Consider the following 26,596-nt stretch of genomic DNA (forward strand, 5'->3'; position numbering starts at 1 on the left):
GTTGCAGTGAACCATGATCACACCACTGCACTCCAGCCTGAGCAACAGAACAAGACCTTGTCTCTAAATAAATAAATGATGTGCTTTTGTTTCATATCTAATCCCATTTTTTTTTTTTTTTTTTTTTTTTTTTGAGACGGAGTTTTTGCTCTTGTTGCCCAAGCTGGAGTGCAATGGCATGATCTTGGCCCCTGCAACCTCCGCCTCCCGGGTTCAAGTGATTCTCCTGCCTCAGCCTCCCAAGTAGCTGGGATTACAGGCATGCACCACCATACCTGGCTAATTTTTTGTATTTGTAGTAGAGACAGGGTTTCACTATGCTGGCCAGGCTGGTCTTGAACTCCTGACCTCAGGTGATCCACCGGCCTCAGCCTTCCAAAGTGCTGGGATTACAGGCCTGAGCCACCGCGCCCGGCCCATCCCCATCATTTTTTTTTTAACTTCTTTTCTCAAAGTACATCCTAATTCTATGGAAAGATTGACACTCACTGTCAAATAACCATCAGCTAGTCAAGCATTCAGTTTAAAATCTGCAAACTTGGATTGAACTGCAGAGAATAAATAAAGTCCTGCAAGATTCTCAAGACATGAGACACTTCAGAGATATTAACAAGTCCACAATGAAACTCCAAATCTAGAAAAATTGTTTTAAAAACTTTTTGGAAAACTTTCAGAAGGTAGGACCTTAAAAGACATCTGGTACTTAATTAAAATCCACTTTTTCTGCTCTCAGGAAATTATAAAATAATTAGACAACAAAAATCTTTCCTGGTTAACTGTAGGCCTGCAGGCAAACAATGAGCTGTGCATCTGACAGCAGAAGTCCCAAGTGGCATTTAGTTATGGCTGTCACATAGTCTCTAGCACCTGTCACATGCGGGCTATGGCATGAAGGGAAGCACAGGCGGAAGACCTACATCTGCAAATTCTAAGGGTGGAGGGGAGACGAAACCATTGTGCACATGAGAAAAAGATGCAGGAAGAATCTTGTCATTCCAAAGGCAGAACCTACCTAATCACAGGAGGCTGGCAAGACAAGGAAAACAAATCACAACCTTAAAAATGACAACAGCAACTCACCTTGAAAACTTCCAAGTCATAGGCAACATATAGTTTCCCCGTAAATGATACAAAGATGTACAAATAATCAGGTGGCCCTCTGCAAAATCCTAATGAAAACATCTATTTATTTCTTCCCCCCAACTCCCCCTCCCCAAAATACCTATTTAAAAACATCCTACTAGGCCAGGCACGGTGGCTCACACCTGAAATCCCAGCACTTTTGGAGGCCAAGGTGGGTGGATCACGAGGTCAGGAGATGGAGACCATCCTGGCTAACATGGTGAAACCCCGTCTCTACTAAAAATATAAAAAAATTAGCCAGGTGCCTGTAGTCCCAACTACTCGGGAGGCTGAGGCAGGAGAATGGCGTGAATCCGGGAGGTGGAGCTTGCAGTGAGTTGAGATGACGCCACTGCACTCCAGCCTGGGCGACAAAGCAAGACTGTCTCAAAAAAAAAAAAAAAAAAAAAAAACAACAGAAAAAATCCTACTTCCCCTTTTGGGCTGTATGTGTCTTTGCTACACCACTCAAAGTGCTCAACACAAAGCAACTTCTCAATAAAAAGCTAAATTTAATATGACTTTATGGAGTATCTATGTAGTGCCTTTGGTATTCAAGTTTCTAATGTTCTCTGAAAAATCCTGGCTGGGCATCATGGCTCATGCCTGGTAATCCCAGCATTTTGGGATTCAAGGCAGGTGGATCATCTGAGGTTAGGAGTTCAAGACCAGCCTCCAACGTGGCGAAACCCCGTCTCTACTAAAAAATACAAAAAATTAGCTGGATGTGGTGGTGGGCACCTGTAATCCCAGCTACTCTGGAGGCTGAGGCAGGAGAATCGCTTGAATCTAGGAGGCAGACGTTGCAGTGAGCCGAGATCACACCACTGCACTCCAGCCTGGGTAAGAGTGAGACTCCGTCTCAAAAAAAAAGAAAATCTTTAAGAACACTGCTTCCATTTTTTCATTTTATTTTCATTGTATTTATTTACTGATTGATTGAAACAAGGTCTCACTCTGTTGCCCAGGCTGGAGTCCAGTGGCGAGATCTCGGCTCAGCTCACTGAAGCCTCGACCCTCCCAGGTTCAAATGATCCACCCACCTCAGCCACCCCAGTAGCTTGGATTACAAGCATGCATCAGCACATCCGGCTCATTTTTTATTTTTTGTATAGATGAGGTCTCCTTATGTTGCCCAGACTAGTCTCAATCTACTGGTCTCGAGTGATCCTTCTACCTCAGGCTCCCAAAGTGCTGGGATTATAGGTGTGAGTCACCTTGCCTGGCCCTTTTTTTTTTTTTTTCCATTTTAAATACAGTTTTTACTCTAACTTGACATATAGACTGCAATGCCACTCAGTGAAGATAGCATTTAGCTAAGTCAGTGCATAAAAATCTCTACTCACAGACCTTTTAATCAGGCATTTATGAATCATTCACAGTAAGCAGTTAAATTTTACGCGGAAATATTTTCTTTGGCATTCTTCATAGTGACAAATAGTTACCTCTGTAGAGTGGTGGGTGATAATTAATAAATACCAAGCTGCCGTACCCATTCAGCAGATAAAGATGATCAAAGTGTGAATAATGGATCATAAAAAAGGAGCAGGAAGAGATGCCAGATATGCCATCATCCCCTTCCCCTTACATTACATTCAGCGCACCCCAAAGTCATGGAGCCACTTACTCGAAGACCCAGGTCCACAAACCAGACCATGCCTCATCTTCCTTTCCTTCCCTACACTGGCTAATTACCAGTTTATGTCTCTAGAGATTGATTCCCCACCTTAATGACTTCTATAATATAATCTCAAGAAAATTCTTAAAACTCAAATACCTATAAATCCAGAGGAAAATGGAAAAGGTAACACATATGCACATATAAACAATGAGTTTGCTCTTATAAAGAGGTTAGAACCCACTAGTCTAAAGCTCTAATCATAGTCTGCTTGTTCTTTAGTTATCTTGCATAACATGAATGGCTGATCCCTGCTGCTCCCTTTACTACTTCAAGTTCATTAGGCATAGCAGGTGTCAAATATTAAGTGGCACTAATATCAATTTAACCTTGATTTCATAAAACTTTAAAAGGGAAAGAGAATACTAGACTTTGGCCTTTTTAAAGCAATACATGCAAAAAGAAATAAAGTAACAGGTTCAAAATTACTGTCAAGGTTTTATTCTGAAAAAAGCAAAACTACAGATGGATACACCAGACAGAATGCTAAATGTAATCTACATGCAGAGAACTCTGCATTCCAAAACAAATGAATATGCCTTTATTCAACTGGGCCCAGTTTCCATTGTCCCTTTGGAAGATTTATGAGAGGCAGTACCCATTATCTGTTGGAAGTTTGATAAAAACTTGTATAAACAGTGTTTAAAAAAATCAAACAGTAATCTAAAGAGATACAGAAAAATAGCAGTGTCTTCTTGATTGAAACTCTGCTTAAAAACTACACAGAAGTGTAGTTAATAGGAAAATACCTTATTTGATAATATGTTCAAATAGCTATTATAAGCTGCCTGTATTTATTATCTTTATCAACACTTAGGATGAAAGAAGTGGGATAAAAAACTTTCAACAGAAACTGGAATGCTGCTTTTTAAAAAAATCCATAGTGAAAATAAGCAAAAGAAATGAATTACTGTATGGAAAAAAACTGCTGTTAAAGAAATACCCTACCACAAGAAAATCACACCAATATGAGTAAATAAGCACGAAAACCCTGGAAAGTCCAGGGAGGTGAAAGTAGACTGTATCTAGGTGTGCAATGTGATACAACAAGAGTGGTAGAGCTATTTTCAGCATCATACTACTAACAAATGATAGATCTCAGAGAAAAAGCCACCCTGCCATATTAGCGAAACTGCTAGCTCAAGACCAACAGAAATGATTAACATACAGTTAAGAAATGATCTGTCAGGTACAATTAGGACATATGAAGTGATAAACGAACGGTATAGAAACCAACCTAATCACTTAAGTAGAAGTTTGAGATTTAAATATGCTTCAACAATAAGAATAAATGCTATATTGTTATGAAGTATGAGAAGGAAATTAAAAATCAAGTTTCTCACAAGAAGTAGTACTTCCTGAAGAATTGAATAATATGAAAAAAATCAAGCTATTTGGCAAAACAACAGAAAACAAACCTAGACACATATACAACAGTGGATGTATATATAGTAAGAAAACTTGACATTGAAAAGGTGAAAAAACTATTGAGTTTCCTTCTCTCATGTTTGCACCACGGAGACAAGTAGAACTGATAGGCTCAGGTGCCACCATGTGAGATGTGCTGGTGCAATCTGAGGGCACAGTGCAGAGGAGAATCCCTCCTGAAAGACACAAGAGCACCCTCAATATAACCAAATAACCTCATCAGATCAAGTGTTGAGTTTCAGGCCTTTTTATTTTTCTTGTCTTTTAAAAACATGACTGGGGCTTAAAATAGCCTTTCCACCCCGCAACTTCTAGTCCCACTGCCTAGATACTACCATTGCTTATGCACTTTCCATAGAAATGTTTACATACACACACATCCACGTCATCACATACACAAAGACACATAGGTACAAACTGTTCTGTAAATACCTCTGTCCATGCATCTATGGAGGATATGTTTGAGGACATATAGATCTAAGCTCCTTTTTTTAGTGCTTGTATAATGTCAATATACCATAATTTACCTATCCGTAATTTCACATCCATTAGTGAATAGGAAGGCTGTTGTCTGCTGTTTTTTTGTTTTGTTTTTTTGCTATTAGTTACAATAAACATCCCAGAACATGTCTGTTGGTATACTTTTTCAAGTATCTGTTTGCAATTTCTAGAAGTGGAACTTCTATTCAAAGGGCTGTATACCTAATTTTGATATATAATGCTTAAATATCCTTCAAAAAGGTTGCATCCAGTTACATTCTAACTACCATCACATGGGCAGACCTGTTTCCCTCATGCTCTCACCAACACCAGTATTAAAGCTTTTATAGTAAAATAAAGTCCACCTTTAAACACCACCTCAATTGCCAAATGCAGCTCAAATCGCCCAGTGCTTTTTTTCTCTCATGCTGTTCACCAATCCAACAGAGCCCTGGGTAGGTGACCCATGGGGAAAAGCATGCTTTTCACAGGGATTCGCTCTACTGACCTTCCTTCTTGCCTCTCTAACACAACAAGTGCATGTGCTCCGGATTCATGAACAAAAAGTTACTAAGATATGAAGCACCTTTCATCAACTATCTCAAAGAGAAGGCTAATCAATTAAATCTCACTTAACCTGAGACAGGTTAACTCCAGAACCTGATCAGAAAAAACTAAAAATAAAGGACAGAGTTTAGTCTGATACGGCATCACTTAAACAACAAGGAGTAGTATTTTACCTACATCTCAAACACTTAAAAAGTATTTGTACTTCTAAATCTGTGCCCCCACAGGGCTGGACGCCATGGCTCACACCTGTAATCCCAGCACTTTGGGAGGCTGAGGCAGGCAGATCACTTGAGGTGAGGAGTACGAGACCAGCCTAGCCAATATGGCAAAACCCCATCTCTACTAAAAATACAAAAATTAGCCAGGTGTGGTGGCACACAACTGTAATCCCAGCTACTCGAGAGGCTGAGGCAGGAGAATCGCTTGAACATGGGAAGTGGAGACTGCAGTGACCCAAGATCACATCACTGCACTCCAGCCTGGGCTACAGAGTAAGACCCATTTCAAAAAAAAAAATTAAAATACTAAAATAAATCTATGCCCAAAATAGGATATGAAGTTAACTTCTTATTTCTTAGGTGGACCTGATACATCAAATAGCTCCTTATTCCAAACTACTGTGCTATTACAGCATGCAAAATAATGTGTTCTCACAAAAGAATGACATGGATTTAATTACCTCAACATCCAACATTAATGTAACACATTTGTTACTCTCCAATTTGCTAAAAGTCATAGAGTTTACCCTTGACTAAATGTGAGATCCCATAGAAGATAATTCAAACACATGGAAGATAATTCACTGTATCTATATAACATTTGTATATACTATTTGATTTTATAGTTTCGAATATTATCAAATGACTTTCTCACATTGGAGTATCAGGATTTTCAACCTCACCCCCATGTTTCTTCTCCCTCTCCATGGAATACAATCACATCACCATTGTTGGCCAAATCACTATTTAGAGATTATGTTATGACCATGTAAATATTATTCACTTCTGAGCCATATAGCACTGTATGATTAAGTTTTCTTTTTCCTTTTTTTTTTTTTTTTTTTTTTTTTGAGACGGAGTCTCGCTCTGTTACCCAGGCTGGAGTGCAGTGGCGCCATCTCCACTCACTGCAAGCTCCGCCTCCCAGGTTCACGCCATTCTCCTGCCTCAGCCTCCCCAGTAGCTGGGACTACAGGTGCCCACCACCACACCCGCCTAATTTTTTGTATTTTTAGTAGAGACGGGGTTTCACCGTGTTAGCCAGGATGGTCTCTATCTCCTGACCTCGTGATCCACTCACCTCGGCCCCCCAAAGTGCTGGGATTAACAGGCGTGACCCACCACATCAGGTGTTTTCTTTTTCTTTATAGTATTTTTCCTCAAAGAAATAAGCACTGTCTTAAACACTAAATCAGAAACCAATGTATCTATCCTTAATTTGTTCCTCACCTCAGACAGAACTATCTCAACATGTTTAAACACATCAAGATGAGTATTTGTATTTAAATGTTTTCCCTAGCAAATGTACCTTTCTCACTATTTGTGGCTGGTGAGTTGTGGAGGGAGGACAGGAGCCCAGGCAGTCTAGTTCAAGTCTGTTCTTTGAGCCACCCTATTTGCCTCTCTCTATCAAGACCACAGGGCTTCCGGAGAGGAGTGTGGCACACTCAGGCTTGTTCTGATGAGGAAGGTGACCAACAGCAAGACTGCACAGCGCCACGGGGAGATGCTGGTGGGATAGAGGTCGGTGGGGGCTAATGCACAGACAGGTAAGCGATGACAGGCAGCAGACTGGCTGGAGGGGAAGCCACATTTCAACGAGATTTTGAAGAACTAAAAGAAGTGGATGACTAATTGTATACGAGGGAGAAGAAAGACTAAAGAATATCTGATATTTCCAATGTAGTAGATGATGACACTTTTTTTTTTTTTTTTTTTTTTTTTGAGATGGAGTTTCGCTCTTGTTGCCCAGGCTGGAGTGCAATGTGCGATCTCAGCTCACTGCAACCTCTGCCTCCCGGGTTCAAGCAATTCTCCTGCCTCAGCCTCCTGAATAGCTGGGATTACAGGTGCCCGCCACCACGTCTGGCTAATTTTTTGTATTTTTAGTAGAGATGAGGTTTCACCATGATGGCCAGGCTGGTCTCAACTCTTGACCTCAAGTAATCCACCCACCTCGGCCTCCCAAAGTGCTAGGATTACAGGTGTGAGCCACTGCACCCGGCCAATGACACTGTTCTAACAAAAATAAAAGGCAGGCAGGAGTAGCAGGAGCAAGTTTGGTGGGGAAGCGGGGGAGAGAGAAGAACAATGTGGAGTATTTAACATGATGACAACAAGTAATTGTCCAACAGACAACATTAAGTATTATTAACCCATTTCCACTTGGTCCTACTTCTTTCAAAGTAGATCTTTAAAAAGGGAACTCAGCATACAAAGAGTTCTAAGTAAAGGCTGAGCAAATGAATAAAAAAATGTAACTTTAGATCTTAGTAGTCTAAGGAATCATTAAATTACATACAAGTCTCTTAACAAAACCATTACATGGCCGGGCACGGTGGCTCACAGCTGTAATCTCAGCACTTTGGGAGGCCAAGGCGGATGGATCACCTGAGGTCAGGAGTTCAAGACCAGCCTGGCCAATATGGCAAAACCCCGTCTCTACTAAAAATACAAAAAAAATTAGCTGGGCGTGGTGACAGGCACCTGCAATCCTAGCTACTTGGGAGGCTGAGGCAGGAGAATCGCTTGGACCTGGGAGGTGGAGGTTGCAGTGAGCTGAGATGCGCCATCGCACTCCAGCCTGGGCGACAGAGCGAGACTCCATCTCAAACAACCTGTTGCACAAGTGAGAATAAGGGAGGCTCCATGGGACCAGGGAAGGCTTTGGAGAAGAGCAAACCTGGGTTTGAGGACCATCTCCCCCATTTCCTAGGAAGTAGCCTAGGGCCTATCTATTTAAGGTGGAGGAGCTTGTTAGAAATGAACACACTGGACCCCAGTTTCAGACTAACTGAATAAAAATCTGAATTTTAACAAGAGTCTCCAGTGACTGAGAAGCACCATCCTAAGGTAAGTGAAATGATCTCTAAGCCTTGCCTCCCCCCATCATTTACAAAAGCGGGGATAAGCATATTCACCCTATGGGGAAACTGTGGATTAACAGGTGCCAAATATTTACCAAGCCTCTATCAAGAGGTGTTAGTGTCTTATATATGTTACATCGTTTAATCCTCTCAACAACCCTATCATGCAAGTATTGCTTCCATTATAAAAAATGAATACACTGTCGGGCTGCAACCCTGTCCAAGGTCGGACTGCTATTGAGTTGTAGAGCTGCTACTCACTGTGGCTCCCTGCTCTGCATTTGGCTTCCCATTATCCTCAATAATGCATATGCAACCTAGTGCAGCCAAGGGCACAGAATGTGTGAGAGCAGGCAAGGAAAGAAGCCTCGCACCTACAGAGAATCTAAACACTAGTTTAAAGCACCATCCACAAAGTTCAAAAACTGTACTCATACAAGCTTAAATGACTCAGCTGTGCTTATTCTTGAACTGATTTTCAGATAAGGATGTGGTATTAAATGAATAGTATGTATTTCAACAGTTGTGCTAAAATAGATCAACCAGCAGAATGCAACGACGGTTAATAAGACTATGTGAAAATTCTCAATAAGACACAGAAAACTCTCAATATAGCTTTATTCCAGGCTCCTGAGGGATAGGAATTCAGGCAAGAAAAGGAACATCCTAAGAGTGTCTGTAATTGTAGGATATATTTCACATAAAGACTGAAATTCTTGGCCAGGCATAGTGGCTCATACCTGTAATCCCAACACTTTAGGAGAGACCTAGGTGGGGGAACCACTTGAGGCCAGGAGTTTGAGACCAGCCTGGGCAACACAGCAAGACGCCATATCTACAAAAATTTTAAAACTATGGCTGGGTGTGGTGGCTCACGTCTGTAATCCCAGCACTTTGGGAAGCCAAGGCAAGAGGATTGCTTGAGCCCAGGAGTTTGAGACTACCCTACGCAACAAAGCAAGACCCCATCTCTATTATTTAAAAAACAAAACAAAACTAGCTGAGCAGTGTTACACACCTGTTATCCATGCTACTGAGGAGGCTGAAATGGGAGGATCCCTTGAGCCCAGGAGTTCAAGCTACAGGTAGCTATGCTGGCATCTGTACTCCAGCCTCGGCAACAGAGTGACACCCTGTCTCTTAAAAAATAGTAAGTTCTAGGTTATCTTTCAATCATTATTTTTTGAGTATTAACATTCCAGAAAAGAATGTGGAAAATTAACATTTAGAATCCCAAGTTGTAATAGTGCTAGTTCCAAACAAATCTAAAGTATGTGAATCACTCACTCTATCGACAGCTGTCTAATTTCACTCATTCAAGCCCACAATATGCCTGACGTGGTCTCAGTCTGCCACATTCTTCCTCTCTTACCTTTCTAGACACACTGGTCTTCTTTCATTTCCTCAAACACAATAAGCTCTCTTCCTCCCCAGGGCCTTTGCAATGGCTGTTTCTTCTGCCCAGCCCTGATTTCCCTGTTTTGACAGACAGCTTGCTGATTCTTATCCTTTATGGTGTGTCTTTTTTTTTTTTTTTAACAGAGATGGGGATCTCGCTATGTTGGCCAGGCTGGTCTCAAACTCCTGGCCTTAAGCGATCCTCTTGCCTTGGCCTTCCAAAGTGCTGGGATTAACAGCGTGAGCCACTGCACCAGGCCTTTATGTTGTGTCTAAATGGCACTTCCTTAGAGACCTTTCCGATCACCTGAAGTACATGCCCAGCAGACCATCCCAATTATTCTCTACCTCATTCTATTGTCTATTTCCTTGTAGGTTTTATCATGAGTACTATTTTGTCTTTTTACATCCTCCCTCACCTCGAACGAAACTCGACTTCCAAGAGGGCAAGAACCTTATTTGCCTTTATTCCTGACATTTAGCCGAGTGCCTAGCCTCGGCTACGTGTCAGTGGATGCTCAACAGAAACTGGTTAAATGAATAATGTGAGTAGGTGCCAGGCACTACGCTAGACAGTAGGATCTGGAAATAAGAGAGCATCTGCCCTCTGAAAGCTCCAAGTTTAGTGGGGAAATGAACAATCAATAAATTACCAAAGAGGCAGGTAAGAGTGACATGAGGGTTACTCAGCAGTGCTGAGGAGGCACACTGAAGGTGTTCCTGTCCTAATCCAGGAGGTGGGGAAGCCAAAGGTGTTTTCAAGAGGTGGTGATGCTGGCTAAATGCAATGGGAGATTAGCATTTTGCTCTTATATGGCAGCTACAGTGAAGTTTTTTTCCAAGGACATGAAGTAAGATGGCCCCTCAGAGTTCAACTCGAGATCAACACACAATGACTGAGGGGAGTACGAGCCATTTGAAACAGAAAATCTGGTTTCTCACATGGCAAGATTCAAGTACAGCCAGAATCAATGTATTCAGACATGCAAAGGATCAAGGTATCTCATAAAAGGGTCACCCCTGCAAGCACAGAAGAAGAATGAAAAAGAAAGACTGGCAGGGGCCACTGAAGCAACTGGATAGGGGAGAAAAAGGAGTCTTTGTTCATAGACGTGAGGTTTCTGGTCACAACAGATCTACGATGAGATGGTGGCATCATCAGATTGTGTCAGACCATTATACATTTGATTCATCTCATTGCTTTTGTTCTAACTCCTTCTCAAATAACCTTCTTTCCAGTGATATTATGGGATCCCAGCTATGTTTACCTATAGGGAGCCGACACACTGGTACACAATTAAAATTATACGCTGGTTTTCCAGTTGTACCTTTCAGACTTATGAGCTTGGTTCATCTGATGCCATGGAAGTAGATCTGCTCTTAGTTCACAAATTAGATACTTGGAAGGCAGGGGAGTCCCCTTCCCAACAAGGGATAAGGTTGGCCAGAACTCAAAATAGAGGAGGAAAAGGATTTTTGTAAGAAATGTTTGAGGTGCTACGCGGGAGGCTGAGGCAGGAGAATGGCGTGAACCCTGGGGGGCGGAGCTTGCAGTGAGCCAAGATCGCGCCACTGCACTCCAGCCTGGGTGACAGCGAGACTCTGTTTCAAAAAAAAAAAAAAAAAAAGAAATGTTTGAGGTGAACCTCACAGACACAGAAAGAGAAGGAAGAGGGACAAGCCAAGGATGATTCCAAGGTTTCTGGCTTGAGTTATCTCAAGTTGAGTTATCTTGGTATTGCTGATGGTAATACCATTCAGCAATCGAGAAATAAGAGAGAGCCTAAGACTTGCAGAGAGGCCAGGCACAGTGGCTCACACCTGTAGTCCCAGCTACTCAGAAGGCCAAAGCAGAAGGATGGTTTGAGCCCAGGAGTTAGAGGTTACAATGAGCTATGATAGTGCCACTGTACTCCAGCCTGGGCCACTGAGCGAGACACTGTCTCCAAAAAAAAAAAAAAAAAGACTTATAGAGACGTTCCATTTAGGACATGTTGAATCTGGGGTCTCTGAAAAGCAGCAAAGAGAAGATGTCCAGTAGGCATTTGGCCATCCAAGACCAGAGCTCAAGAAATATGGAATTTTTATTCTAAAAACACATTCAGGCAATAATAGATGAAATCACTCAAGAATAGGGTACTAACTACCAAGAGATAAGGATGAACTGTGAAACCCCGAGTAAAGCCAATTTTTTTTTCTTTTTTTTTTGAGACAGAGTCTTGCTCTATCGCCCAGGCTGGAATGCAATTGGCGCCACCTCGGCTCACTGCAACCTCCACCTCCCGGTTCAAGCGATTCTTGTGCCTCAGACTCGTGAGTAGCTGGGATTACAGGTGTGTGCCACCACATGCGGCTAATTTTTGTATTTTTAGTAGAGACAGGGTTTCACCATGTTGGCCAGGCTCGTCTCGAACTCCTGGCCTCATGTGATCCACCCGCATCAGCCTCCCAAAGTGCTGGGATTACAGTTGAGTCACGTGCCCAGCCCTGAGTAAAGCCAGTATTTAAGAGAAAAGGAACCTACAAGGTATCCTGAGAAACAGGCATCTAGAATTATTTTAAGTATTTGTTAGGTTATCATTTAATGTCTGCTTTCAACAAGTATGCAATGTCTTACAGAGAAAACTCAAGTTTTAAAAAGAAAAAAAAATTTGCTTATAGTAAAGTTACTGAAAAAGAAAAAGTTATTTCAGAATACCATAATATGGCTTCCTGGGACAGGAAGGAAACCAATGAGATACACCCTCCTGACCTCTTACCAGTACTTCAAAAAGTGCAATAAAGCTGGTTAAGAGAAACAAAGAAGTTTCTCTGGAGACCTACTTTAAACACTTAATCCTTGCCAAAAGTCCAAAGTCCATGAAGCTAACTACCTTTGGATGAATTTTCAAGGCAGAGATAAAATCTCCAATGTGCATTTTAATGACTAATACTAGTTTTGAGAGACATTACTACACATCTATGCTCTGGGACAGACCAAACCTTCAGTCTCTACGTCAATGGTACAGCAGAGTACCATTCTCCCCAGTAGTGTTACTGAATTTGCGACTCACTGAGTTGGAAGAGCTGCTTAAAGGTTTATCATCATCAAAAGCCATTTATTAGGGGGTTTTCTTGTTTGTCTTTTTTGAGCAAAGTGCTAAAAACTCCGTTGTATGTTTCCTACCCCATCATAGTTCACAACTTTGTTGGGTAAGATCAAATGACTCCAAAAACACCTCTGGAATTTCAATACAAGTTGCAATAGTTAAGTGCCAAAACAAGTGGTATGACAGCTGTCGGGATGCAGAAGTAATCAGTAAAGCCTGGATCATATAAGAAAACGGGGCTTGAGCCAGACTTTAAGGAAAGGCCAAGCAGTCAAGAAGGAATATGATGTCCAAGGAGTATCGTAGGCAGGGTACAGCTGACAGCAAAGGCACAGATGCAGCAACTGTGCCTAGAACCAGTTGATCAGTTTTATTGGAATAAGAGGTTCATGTAGCCAGGCTGTGGTAGATAAAAGCAGATAAGTAGACAAAAAGCAAGACGGTAGAGAGCCAGACCACAGAATTTTGTACTTTATCCTATGAACAGTACATAGCCAGTGAAGGTTTTATGACGAGGTAGATGACAGATGCAAAGCACGATTTTAGGAAAATTAATCTGGCAACTGTGTATAGAAAGGGTAATGGAATATCATGATTGTGGCGAGGTATACATGTGTCAAAACTCATCAAATGTATACACTTAAAATTGCTGAATTTTACTGCACATAAATTATACCTCAGGAAGACCAGTTTTTTAAAAACAAAGGACAAAGGTAAAGACAAGAATAAGCAGATTACTAAAATACAGGCTGGAAAAAAAATCTGGCTGTAAAATCCTGACCATTTGATAGCTGAGATTAATTCACGCCAGCTGAACATACACATTTTTTCCCAACTTCAGCAACACAACACTAGTAGCCTGAAACCAGCCATGATAGAGTATTTATACCTCAGAAATCAGCAAACATTACAAATCAGGGCTTTATCCCCCTCCCCAGGGTGGCTGTTCAATATTCACCAGCACACCACCACTGTGTAATTTCTATAGGAGGTTTGGCTTGGGTATGGTGCTAAATGAAGAGTTCCTCGACATTTCTTCTAACTCAAAATAATGACATAATTCCGAAGCACCATATCTTTATCTTACCAGCAGTAGATGGTTATCAAAAAAGTGTTAAGATTTAAGAGTCTAACATTTTACTAGTTTCAAGAATTAAAGCATGCCCATGAATAAGAAACCTTTGTGCCTCCCAATCAAGGTTTTTAGCTATTATGTGGTTTGGGACTAACACCAATTGATGATGACAATGCACAAAAAATTCCACCATTCATTCCATTATACTAAAGGCTAATTGCATGGGCCTATTATTGGAATATGCTTTCCTAGTTCAACTAGCTGCATTTCAATAGAGTAAAGAGGGTTTTCTGGAGAAACCCTACTGTGAAAAGATGAACTTTGTCTTAACAACTTTAGTTTCAAAAACTATTCATTTATAGATGCCTATTTCACGTCTCTGAAGCAAAATGGTTCATTTGTTATGTAGATTACTAAGCAGTCAGTCACTTAAGAATAAAAAGGTTTCTTCTTTAGAGGCTCCAGCTAACTGTCTGCATAGGTTCAATCTAAAAACCAGCAAAGCATACTGCCAAATATGATAGCAAATAATTGTTTAAACACAAATGAGCACCACCTTCAAATTTTCCAACCCACTTTCCAAGGGCCAATCTATGGTTATCCCCAAGAAAGACTGCCTGCTCCTGGGTTTCTTACCAGTAAAGGGAAGAAATACGGGGGTCACAAGAGGGGAATAAGGCAAGAGGTATAGAATGATGTTCTCTACAGCAGATCTGACTCCATGAGTCCTTAACTAACAGCCTTAAGTTTTGTTTCAAAAGTTCTTAAGTCCATTGCTTAGAACTCAGAATGTAACTTCCTAGATATAAAAGCCAATTTAGCTCACTTTTATCTGAAGTACACTATTTAACTCCGGAATATTAGCCATCATCTATACCAATGCTTTTACTAAAAAAATGTAAGTGCATTCAGAGTTTTAATTGAGACACTAAAACCATCATTTGAACCTCATTGCAACTGGAGCCCCTCTCGCTCAGAGAAGGAATACAAAACACAGGAGAAAGATCATAAAGAACTATGTAATATAATGAGCAGGGAGAAAATGTCAGGTGGGAAAAATGACTGGAAATGGGAAGAAGAAACATGTACAAGAATCACCAGGAGAGTGACATTACCCGCCCCACTGATACCTAGAGAGGGGCAGGCAGGGGGCAGGTATTCATGAGACATGCACACTTTGATGAAGCACCCCGTGAATTTCTGACCTACACCTCAAAGAACCACTGCTCCAAGGAGTGAGCTGCAAGGCCATGAAAAACATACAAGGGGACAGTTCAGAGGCCCAGGTCCGCTCACCGAGCATTCTTTCTACCAGACTCCAGTCCAAGGGTCTTTTCCTTTTGCTTCTAATTGCCCTGGAAGAGTAGAAATAAGAATCCTTCAAAAAGAGAAAAATGGGCCGGGAGTGGTGGCTCACGCCTGTAATCTTAGCACTTTGGGAGGCTGAGGTGGGAGGATCACTTGACCCTAGGAGTTCAAGACCTGCCTAGGCAACATAATGAGACCCTGTCTGTATTAAAAAATATATAAATATACATGTGGCCCCACCTCTTTAGTAATAAATATTTACCATTTTCCATTCATTCTTCACAATGCTTAAGTCCAGATGCAATACAAACAGTTCTAGGATCTAGGGACAAAGAGTTAAGACACAGAATCTGTCTTCTAAGGAGCAGCTTGAAAGAGGTGGGAGTTGGAGCCACAAGCAAACAGCTGATTATATAAAGTGGTCTGAGGGGAAAACAAAGGGTTCGATTAAAGCATACAGAAGACAGGAAAAGGGTCGAAGACAAATACAGAGGGGGGGTGGGGTTCAAGGAAGGCTTTGAGGAAGATGCAAGGCTTGAGGTGAATATTGAAGAATAAACAAAAGTTGCCGGGCACGGTGGCTCGCCTATAATCCCAACACTTTGGGAGGCTGAGGCAGGCAGATCACCTGAGGTCGGGAGTTCGAGACCAGCCTGGCCAACATGGCGAAACCCCATCTCTACTAAAAACACAAAAATTAGCCGGGTGTGGTGGCAGGCACCTGTAATCCCAGCTACCCAAGAGGCTGAGGCAGGAGAGTCACTTGAATCCAGGAGGTGAAGGTTACAGTGAACCGAGATTGCACCACTGCACTCCAGCCTGGACGACAGAGCAAGACTCTATCTCAAAAACAAAAACAAAAACAAAAAAGTTAGCCAAAAGAGAAAGGGACTCTTTAGAAGAGTTAGGAAGTGTCCCTTGAGAAGGCTAGGGGAGGGGAGAGGCATACAGCACAGCATTGTATCTTAAGACCGATGGTAGGAAGGCACTACTTCTCTGTCAAACTGACTTTTAAACCAAGACTCCATCAAACCGATTTTTATACCAAGGTTAGGCTTTAAACTATGGGCGCTAAAGAGCAACTAAGGAGTTTTAGGCAAGAAGTAGCATAATCAGATGTACTAAAAACAGGATCATGCCTGTAATCCCAGCACTATGGGAGGCCGAGGAAGGCTGATTTTCTGAGGTCTGGAGTTCAAGACCAGCCTGGACAACATGGTGAAACCCTGTCTCTACTAAAAATACAAAAATTAGCCAGGTGTGGTGGTGGGCACCTATAATCCCAGCTACTCAGAAGGCTGAGGCAGGAGAATCACTTGAACCCGGGAGACGGAGGTTGCAGTGAGCAGAGATCGCACCACCGTACTTGAGCCTGGGTGACAAAGTAAGATTCCATCTCAAAAAACAAAAACAAAAACAAGATCACTCTGGCAGCCAAGATGAAAGGCAGACTGGAAAGAGACAAGACTAGATGCAGGAAGCCCTGAAGTTGTGAGATTATCTCCAACAGTCCAGGTAAGGTCCCGAGGCCCTGAATCAAATAGTGGTGGTCGCGATGGAGGGCAGGGTTGGGGGAGAGAATAAAGAGGCAGAACAGGTCAGGCATGGTGACTCACGCCTGTAATCCCAGCATTTTGGGAGGCCAAGCCATGCAAATCACAGGTTCAGGAAAATGAGACCATCCTGGCTAACATGGTGAAATCCTGTCTTTACTAAAAATACACAAAAAAAGTTAGCCAGGCATGGTGGCACACACCTGTAGTCCCAGCTACTCAGGAGGCTGAAGCAGGAGAATTGCTTGAACCTGGGAGGTGGAGGTTCCAGTGAGCTGAGATTGCACCGCTGCACCACTCCAGCCTGGGTGACAGAGTGAGACTCCATCTCAATTAAAAAAAAAAAAAACGAGGACAGAACAAACAGGATGAGGGAGGTTGTTAAGACACACAGGTTTCCCACTTCGGCAATAGATAAGTAAACAAAAAAACAGATTGCAGTGAGAGTTTGGAAGAAATAGTACTGAAATCGGTATTGGACATGCAAAGTTTTACGGGCCTGTTGGGATCGTCTTGGAGAGATATTTGGAAGGCAGGCACCTACACTAACCTAGAGTTTAGGAAACAACAACTCAACCAAAAATGCACATATGTGATTTTTTTTTAAATTATTTTTTAGAGACAGGGTCTCACTCTGTTGCCCAGGCTGGAAGGCAGTGGCATCATCATAGCTCACTGTAACCTTGAACTCCTGGGTTCAAGTGATCCTCCTGCCTCAGCCTCCCGAGTAGCTGTGGGACTACAGGTGTGTGCCACCATGCCTGGCTAATTCTTAAATTTTTCTTTGTAGGGACGACGTCTTGATATGTTGCCCAGGCTAATCTCGAACTCCTGGCCTCAAGCAATCCTTCTGCCTTGGCTTCCCAAAGTGCTGGGATTACAGATGTGAGCCACCATACCGGGTCCATGAATCATTTTATAGCAAAGGATGTGTTATGTGAAAAGATGACTGAGAATGAAGCCTATGGGAAAAACAACCTTTAATACATGTACACACAGAGATGCAGGACCAAGGTAGGCCTTTATTATGAGATAGAATTTAAAATGTTCCTTCAGTTTAGGGGTCCACAAACTAGGGCCCACCACCTGTTTTTGTAAATAAAGTTTAACTGGAGCACGCCATGCCTATTCATTTATGTATTATTGATGGCTGCTTCTGTGCTGCAACAGCAGAGTTGAATAGTTGCAAAAAAGACCATACAGCTCACAAAACCTAAAATATTTACTACAGGCTGAGTATTCTTTATCCGAAATGCATGGGACCAGAAATGTTTTGGATTTATTTGCATATACATAATGACATATCTTGGCGATGAGACTCAAGTCTACACTTGATCTTAGCCAAAAGGCCGAGAAGCGATGAGACTCAAGTCTAAACATGAAATTCATTTACATTTCTTTCTTAAGAGATGGGGTCTCATAATGTTGTCCAGGCTGGTCTCGAACTCCCAGGCTTGGCGATCCTCCCACCTCAGCCTCCCAAAGTGCTGGGATTACATCATGAGCCACCGCACTGGGCTCATTTACGTTTCATACACATCTTATACTCATAGTCTGAAGGTAATTTTATACAATATTTTAAATAATTCTGCACATGAAACAAAGTTTGTGTTAAGTACTTATGTGTGGAATTTTCCACTTGTGTTACGTAGGTGCTCAAAAAGTTTTGAATTTTGGAGCATTTTAGATTTTGGATTTTCAGATGAGGGATGCACAACCTGTTTTTGGCCCTTATAAAACCTGCTCACTCATGCTTTACTCAATAGCCTTTAGGCGAAGCCTATCCCTACTTGCTACCTCAGTTTCTCCATTTGAGAAATGAAATGTACATTATGTTCAAGTTCAACAAGAACTCAAAAGGCTCATTTTTAATAATTATCAAAGCTAATCACTAAAAATTTTCGTCAAATATTTTGTTCAACACAACCAAGTGCATTTCTAATAAAAGTCAAGGTTTTAAAGAATATAAAAATGTACAACATTGGGCCAGGCGCGGTGGTCACGCCTGTAATCCCAGCACTTTCGGAGGCCAAGGCGGGTGGGTCGCCTGAGGTCAGGAGTTCGAGTCCAGCCTGGCCAATATAGTGAGACTTCATCTCTACTAAAAATACAAAAAATTAGCTGGGCATGGTGGCAGGCGCCTGTAATCCCAGCTACTCAGGAGGCTGAGGCAGGAGAATGGCTTGAACCCCGGAGGCAGAGGCTGCAGTGAGCCAAGATCGTGCCACTGCACTCCAGCCTGGGCAGCAATAGCGAAACTCTGTCTCAAAAAAAAAAAAAAAAAAAAAAAAAAAGAGTACAGCATAGAATCTGACAATATAGGATTTAAATTACAAGGCAATTTATTGACTTACATGTGCCTACAAAATAAAGGGAATCCCAAATTTTACTTTATATCCAATTCAGAGCATTAACACAACAGTCTACTCCAGAAAGCATTCACCTCGACCTGTTACAAAAGGTCCTGGTCTTTTGTAACAGAAGAGAAGAGCCACACAGCAGAGAAGTTATTGCTATCTCCACCACCACTGCCATCATTTCCTGAACACCCATCATGTCTAGATGCCATTCCAAGCATCTAAGGCCTGTTTGTTTCATTCGAGCCCCTCAATAACTCATGAGGACATCCATCCATTTTATAGATGAGGAAACTTAGCCTCAGAAAGGTTAAGAGCCTTTAACGGGGTGCACTGGCGTGCATCTGTAGTCCCAGTTACTCCAGAGGCTGAGGCACAAGGATTGCTTGAGCCCAGGAATTAGAGGCTGCAGTGAGCTATGATTATGCCACTGTACTCCAGCCTGAGCAAGAGCCAGACCCTGTCTCTTAAGGGGAAAAAATGGTTAAGAGCCTTGCCTCAAGTCACCTAGTAGGGAGCGGGTGAGAGAACCAAGTCTGACCTCAGAGGCTCTGTACTTAACTACGACCCCATACTTTTGTTACCGACATGGAAGGAGATAATACTTATAAAAGAACAAATGGAATCTGGACACTAGGAAACACATATCTGCTTGTCTTCCCCACTTGGAACTCAGTGCATATCTTAGAAGCCAGATTGGTGTCAACAGCTTAAGAAGGTAACACGTATTGACTGTACCAATGGGCTCTGGCCAGACAGCCTCAGAACCACAACCAGGTGCAACACAGCTGCCAGCAGACAACATATCAAGTTCCCAACAGCCACCTCAAAAATCAATTTTTTTTTTTTTTTTTTTTTTTGAGACAGTCTTGCTCTGTTGTCCAGGCTGGGGTACAGAGGTGCAATTTTGGCTCACTGCAACCTCTGCCTCCCAGGTTCAAGCGATTCTCCTGCCTCAGCCTCCTCAGTAGCTGGGACTACAGGAGTGCCCCACCATGCCTGGCTAACTTTTGTATTTTAGTAGAGATGGGGTTTTGCCATGTTGGCCAGGGTGGTCTCGAACTCCTGACCTCAAGTGATCCACCCACCTCGGCCTCCCAAAGTGCTGGGATAACAGGCGTGAGCCACCATGCCTGACCAAAAATCAACTTTTTAAACAACTCCCCTCCAGAAACAGAGGGCAGCTGACACAAGAAATAAAAAGATCTTTGTAAATCAGATATTACAGTAATGTACTCTAAGAGGTCATATCATACACTCAGTGGCAAGAACATGAGCTTTCACTTCAAACCGACCCAGGTTTGAGTTCTGGTTTCAACACAAGGCTTATGACAGTAAATTACTTATCTTCTCTGAGCCCACTCCCTTGATGAAATAAAGAACCACTCTCTCTGCCAGACAGTCCAGGGAATTATCAGTACCATAATAGAGAATTTAGTGGTTCAGAGTCAAAGCTCCCGAGTTAGACAGACTGAGCTTATCTCTCAGCTCTGCAACTTACTTGGCATGAGATTGGGGCCTAAGGTTTCATCTTTAAAACAGAAAAAAAAGAAAACAGTACCTACCTCTTGAGTTATTCTGAGGACTGAGGAAGATATTTAAAGTGCTAAAAAGCACAATGCCCGGCCCAGGATGCGCTCAAATGTCAGCTGTTACTACTATGATTAATGTGTCTGGCACACAGTAAGCACTCCAAGAGGCTTTTCATTAGTGTAAGTTATAGACCAAATAACAACTTCCAACTTCAAGACCTGATCTTTAGCGGAAACAACGTCTTTCCCTGAGGCTGTGAAATTAACTTTCATAGCTTTAAAGGAGTGGCAGAAGCACATTTCCTGAGACAAAAACCATGGGCTTGGCTCCCTCTTGTTAAATGGTAGGAAGGTTTCTTCATCTGCTTCTTCACACTTTAAAATAAATACTAAATACAGCCGGGCGTGGTGGCTCACACCTGTAATCCTAGCACTTTGGGAGGCTGAGGCGGGTGGATCACGAGGTCAGGAGATCGAGACCATCCTGGCTAACACAGTGGAACCCCGTCTCTACTAAAAATACAAAAAATTAGCTGGGCGTGGTGGCGGGCACCTGTAGTCCCAGCTACTCGGAAGGCTGAGGCAGGAGAATGGCGTGAACCTGGAAGGCGGAGCTTGCAGTGAGCCGAGATTGCGCCACTGCACTCTAGCCTGGGTGACACAGCGAGACTCCGTCTCAAAAAAATAAATAAATACTAAATACTACCACTGGTGCTTTCAGGCAGGCAACACCCTTAACTTCTAAACAGAACGAACTATTTTCCCCACATACGGTTTTCAGAGCACCAGGAGGAAACATTGAAACAGAAAGGCATCTGTTTAGAAGCAGAACTTTTAACTCTTAGTAAAACAGCCTGCCTGTACCTGTGGCCAAAGCAAAAGCAAACAGGCTTAGCTAAGTGGCCCAGACTCTCCTAACCCTGCCTGTCTTTCAAGAGAACTCCTACCATCCCCAGCATGCAGTTCCTTTTGAGCTCCCTTTGTATCTCAAAATCCATAAAAATGTTGAGTACCACAGATCGTTCTTTCAATCATCAGTTCAGAACACGGAAACAGACCAAAGGCAATGCAAAGACAATCTATAATTTAAAAATTCCTTGACTTCTATCAGCCTCGTAAGTCCATCTAGCTAAAATGTACATTTCATATAAAGCTCAATTATTAAAAAGCCAGAAAAAATCCATAAAACCCTCTGAATCTCAGGAAGCTCTCTCAGATGCATTTTACATTTTCAAATGGCTCATATGCCTACACTTGTTAAGTTTTTGTCAAATGACTTCAGCTTTTTTTTATATAGGCAGGTAATTATATTCATTCCAGGACTCTAATATCCTAAACACAAAGTTTAACCGGCATTATAACCAGCTTAACAGAGAAATCCTCTTCCATTAAACAGATCCGATTCAAGGGGTATCTAAGAAAAATAGGAAAACAGTTTCCAGATACAGCATTGGCTTTTATCCACCACAGAAATCAACACACTCAGCTTCTACAAACTTTAACAAATTTGCTTTACATTTCTAAGCCATTTGAAATAGAATATGCACAAGTGGTTAATGATCTTGTATTTTCTTCCCACTTAAAAAAAAAACAAAGAAGCCATTTATCACACTCAAGTTCTAACAATTCAACAACAAAAAAAAAGCCTACCAAAAATCAAATCCCAAACCACAGCCATCCTCTCCAGCACTTTGCAACAGTCTAGTTCACATCTACAAGCCTTACTTTTGTTTGGAAAGCTAGGGGGAAGGAGGAAAGCAGCCTATCTGTTTTAGATTTCATTTCTAGGGAAACAGAAATAGACGCAAAGCCTCAAGGTTACACAGTACACACAGAGAACATCCTGTCCACTAGCCTAAACACACTCTGAGCATGTACACGGCTAATGGCCAAACCACCTGCAAAAGTTCCATTTGTGGCTGGGAGCGGTGGCTCACACCTGTAATCCTAGCACTCTGGGAGGCCAAGAAGGGGGATCACGAGGTCGAGAGATCAAGACCAACCTGGCTAACACAGTGAAACCCCATCTCTACCAAAAATACAAAAAATTAGCCAGGCGTGGTGGTGGGCGCCTGTAGTCCCAGCTACTCCGGAGGCTGAGGCAGGAGAATGGTGTGAACCCAGGAGGCGGAGCTTGCAGTGAGCTGAGATCACACCACTGCACTTCAGCCTGGGCGACACAGCAAGACTCCGTCTCAAAAAAAAAAAAAAAAAAAAAAAAAAACAGCTGGGCATGCTGGCAGGTGCCTGTAGTCCCAGCTACTGGCAGGAGAATTGCTTGAACCTGGGAGGTAGAGGTTGCAGTGAGCCGAGATCGTGCCACTGTACTCTGGCCTGGCAACAGAGCGAGACTCCGTCTCAAACAAACAAAAAGTTCCATTTGCTGGGTCTCACACGTTACCTACAAATTCGAGATTATGCTGCTTCTCATTTTGTTTATTTTAGAACAGTCACCTTGTATCCAACTGATTCAGCCCACTTTTACTGCCAAGGTGTTAACATGCATTACATTTGCTGAAGACAGAAAGAAAATGAAATAGTTCCAGCCCCTACCCTGAGGACATACCCTCACATCCCTACTCCTTCTCCATCATAAACTGTGTGTGTGCAGATGTGTGTGTGCCTGCTGGAATCTGGGGTGCAGGGAGGTTGGTGGTAACAGGAGACCATGAGGCTGAGACAATCAACTAGCCAGGGTTTTCTGAGAAGAAAGGGCACAGGCAGGGACACTGGGCAACACATGCTTCTGTCTAGTTCTTTTCATCTCAAGCATGGTTCACGCAGTAAAAGGTCTCCCTGGACTAAATCCTGAACTAATAAAAAGCCTTTATTTTAGAGAGAGCAGGGAAGTATGTACTTGTTAAATATCAAGGAGCTAGGAAACACAGTTAAAACTTTGAACTGGGGGGTGAAAAGGAGGGGTAAAGAAACAACAACTTTGAACTGTAAGGTTTAAAAAAGTTAACCTACCTGCATACGATTCTCCTAAATTAAAAACAGGATCTATGCAATGCTCAGTGTTGCCCCTGCATCTCAATGAACATACCAACATACCTTTGAATACGCTCCTTAACATCAGCACAAGTGTGAGACTTCTCACCAAAAGCTAGTATCAAGTATGCACACGCGAATAAGTGCTTACTATTCCATGCTATGGTTCACATTTATTCTTTTAAGGCACTGAGAATTTCAAAACACGACTCTATAATTTGCTCTCCAAAAACTGCTTCTATTAGATACTGGCAGGCCTCAAACTTTCATGTCTTAAAGCAAGACAAATGCTCCTATTAAAAAGGGACTGGCAGCCCAGGAACGCCAAAAGCTGCAAGAAGTCCAAAGCAATCTCTCATATCATCACCTTTATATATACATACATGCACATGCAGTTGATTAACAGGAGGCACTCCACCTTTCTGAAGGAAGTTCTTATAACTATACCCATACTTGCTACATACAATGTAGCAAGAGTAAGAGATAAAGACTGAAAGTATCCTCATGAAAGACATTATCCAAAAAATCCAAATTTTTATTTTTTTTTTGAGACAGTCTTGCTATGTCGCCCAGAATGGAGTGCAGCAGCACAATCAAGACTCACTGCAACCTCTGCCTCCTGGGTTCAAATGATTCTCGTGCTCAACCTCCCAAGTAGCTGGGATTACAGGCAGGTGCCACCACACCCAGCTAATTTTTGTATTTTTATTAATACAGAGACAAGGTTTTGCCATGTTGGCCAGGCTCAAGTGCCCAGCCCCAAAATCCAAATTCTTAAAATTACCAACCTGTACAAAGCTATACCTATTCATATTTGACAATAAAAAAACACCTGTGAAGACCATTTGTTGTCCCACTGAAAACTAAGGAGCATGGGCTGGATGCTTGAGGCCAGGAGCTCACAACCAGCCTGGACAATGTAGACCCTTTCTCTATGTATATGTTTAACATGTAAGAAAGAAAAGAAAGAAGGCTGTGCGCTGTGGTTCTTGCCTGTGATCCCAGCACTTTGGGAGGCTGAGGCAGGTAGATCACTTGAGCCCGGGAGTTTGAAATCAGCCTGGGCAACATGGTGAAACCCCATCTCTACAAAAAAATACAAAATTTAGCCAGGTGTGGTAGTATACGCCTATAGTCCCAGCTACTGAGGAGGCTAAGATAGAAGGATCACTTCAGCCCAAGAGGTCAAGGCTGCAGTGAGCTATGATTTTGTCACTGCACTCAAGCTGAGTGACTGAGCAAGACCTTGTCTCAAAAACAAAAACAAACAAACAAACAAACAAAAAGCACCAAAAAACAAGGCACATGGATGAAAGGAAATGTGTCATATGCTAGGAAAGAATAGAAAATGACCAACTAGTTCAAAGGAAATACAATAATTTCTATTATCTACCTGTTTCAAAAAGACTATAGTAAACAGCTAAGCTAATGAGTTTGAAACTTAAATTAAGACAAAAACTTGATTGACCATCAAGTTTGTTTTAATACCAGAATCCATTCCTAGACTTGTAAAAACAAAACAAAACTCCTGGTAACACCCTACTTAAAACCTTCAATGAGTCTGGGTGCCGGCAGCATACAACTCCACCTGCCTCCATGTCTGCAGGCTCTCCTCTGCTTATCCCTTGGCCTCACCAATCCTGGGACTCTACACAGTCACGAACACTCATTAAGTTTCTTGAATAATGTGGTTTTACAGCTCTATGCCTTTGCCTCCCCTCCACCTGGAATGCCCCTCAACTCCACAGCTCTCTGAAAATGCCCACTCATCTTTCAAGACCAAGGTCAAACTTCATCTCTTGGAACAGCCCCATTTCCCTAGGCAGGCTGCACACCGCACTCCGTTGTGTGTCCCTTTGCCACTCACTGGGAGACAAAGTTCATCTCTCTCCTAGAACGCAAGCTCCCTAGAATAGGAAAGCCATGTCTCACCTCTCTTGTTAGCATCTTTACTGCTTTGCGCAGGGTCTGACAGAAAGAATGCACTAAAAATATTTGACTAGAAAACAGACTGAGAAAACATTGGGATACCATTTCACATCCAGATAGGCAAAATGTTAGAAAGCTGGACAAATGATGGTGTGGATATGAATAAACAGGAACTCTCATATGTTGCTGATGGGAATGTGAGTTTGGTAAAACTACTTTGAAGAGTGATATTTTTCATCTCTCGCCAAGCTGAAAATGAACACCATCAAAAGCAGCAATTCTGCTTCAGGTTACATACATTAGACTATTATTTGTCAAATATTGTCCTGATCAGCTTATTTTTAAATGAAGGGATATTTATTTATATCTCAAGCATGCATCTCTCACATTGTATGGGTAAATATTTTTTCAGGGTAAATATTTTATAAAACTATAATTTCCATTACATGTAAATATTTATGCATATATATATATGAACATTATGCAAATAAACACACACACACATGTTGGTTATCAATGTAAAGTACATTTCTTACTGTTTCTAGTGAACAAAAAGGCTTGAAAAACACTATCCCAGAAAAACACATATGTGCTCAAAAAGACACTCATAAATGTTCATTATGAAACTGTATATAACCGTGAAAAACTGGAAATAACCTAAATTTGCATTAACAAAATGGAAAAAATATGGTACACACATATAACTCAATATAAATGAACTGGAAACGAAGTAAAGCTACTAGAATACTTCTAATAATATCAATAAATCTTAAAATATTGAATCAAGGCCGGGCGCAGTGGCTCACGCTTGTAATCCCAGCACTTTGGGAGGCCGAGGCGGGCGGATCACGAGGTCAGGAGATCGAGACCATGGTGAAACCCCGTCTCTACTAAAAATACAAAAAATTAGCCGGGCGTGGTGGCGGGCGCCTGTAGTCCCAGCTACTCGGATAGGCTGAGGCAGGAGAATGGCGTGAACCCGGGAGGCGGAGGTTGCAGTG

The 26,596-nt window shown here is 42.1% G+C and overlaps 1 protein-coding gene and 1 pseudogene across 3 annotated transcripts in view; both read right to left on the bottom strand.

Moving 5' to 3' along the window:
* The window catches only part of UBE2H (ubiquitin conjugating enzyme E2 H), a 122,042-nt gene that overhangs the window by 63,229 nt on the left and 32,217 nt on the right, over positions 1–26,596 (bottom strand). The window lies entirely within an intron of this gene.
* On the bottom strand, positions 17,995–18,147 carry LOC116810005 (U2 spliceosomal RNA; annotated as a pseudogene).

The sequence above is a fragment of the Hylobates moloch genome, unplaced genomic scaffold, assembly GCF_009828535.3.
Source record: "Hylobates moloch isolate HMO894 unplaced genomic scaffold, HMol_V3 SCAFFOLD_1, whole genome shotgun sequence".
Classification (NCBI taxonomy): domain Eukaryota; kingdom Metazoa; phylum Chordata; class Mammalia; order Primates; family Hylobatidae; genus Hylobates; species Hylobates moloch.